This window comes from Sinocyclocheilus rhinocerous, unplaced genomic scaffold (assembly GCF_001515625.1).
Source record: "Sinocyclocheilus rhinocerous isolate Xijiao unplaced genomic scaffold, SAMN03320098_v1.1 scaffold4554, whole genome shotgun sequence".
Lineage (NCBI taxonomy): Eukaryota > Metazoa > Chordata > Actinopteri > Cypriniformes > Cyprinidae > Sinocyclocheilus > Sinocyclocheilus rhinocerous.
In genome coordinates, this window is record NW_015649631.1 from 67,596 (window position 1) to 68,587 (window position 992).

The 992-nt window shown below is 32.4% G+C and overlaps 1 protein-coding gene across 7 annotated transcripts in view; it reads left to right on the plus strand.

The window, feature by feature from the left end:
- The window catches only part of LOC107710932 (R3H domain-containing protein 1), a 46,464-nt gene that overhangs the window by 36,265 nt on the left and 9,207 nt on the right, over positions 1–992 (plus strand). The gene's annotated exons all lie outside the window — the stretch shown is intronic.

Here is a 992-nt window from a genome sequence, read left to right on the forward strand (position 1 = left end):
ATATATATACTAGCCATTTAAAAATATATATTAATTTTGTTTAAAAATTTTTTAATAGATATTTTTAGGTTACATTCAGTATATGATACAAATAAATATTATTACAAAAGTGTACCATATGGCCTCTTTAATATTTAGTTTTTGTTTTTGTCCTTTTTACTATTCTAATCTATTTTTTCTTTTGCCTTGCCCCTTATTCTTCTCCTTAGTTATTTTAACATTTTTTTATTTTCCATATTCTGTTGCCATCCAGTTTGTGATCTCAGTGTGTCGCAGGAAACCAAAGATAGTGCAGTTTATTTCTGTCAGTTTTATTGATTAATCTCTCGGAAGTTTCCAAACTAGCCCCGTGGGAGTTGGTTATACCCGGTGGAGGGGCTCATGACTGAATTGGGTCACTTCTTACTGTGTGACCCGTTTCTACCAAATATAACACCCTCATTAACAAATTCAGACCACATCAATAATTAATGGCAGCAGATGTTGTTACTTTTTTAATAAAACGACGTGTGGCGGTTGTGGCGGCCAGGCAGGGGCTCTGGGGCTGGTGGATGCTGGGCCGGACTTTGATCTGTGCTGGTTTTGACTCAATGTGACGCCCTGCTTTAGTTGTTGAAAGCGTGTGATCCACTTCCACTTCAAAAATATCTCCTTTTGTTGCATAATCAAATGAAGACGGACTCTTGGGCTTCAAACGAGAGAGATTGATTGATTGTAGTTTTTTAATTATTTAATTTATATTTGGAAAAAAAGGCCTTGAGTAAATCATTTTTAGTGTTGAAGTAGTATTAAAAAATAAGTTAGTAAAAAATTTACATATGTGCATAAGTCAATGATTTCCTACATAGCTGAGTTGGTTTCACTCAAACTCTTTTTCTTCTCACATAATTTAATAAATGAAAGTTAAATTATGTGAGAAGAAGAGTTTGAGTGAAACTAAACTAAATTATAGTGTGTGTATATATATATATATATATATATATATATATATA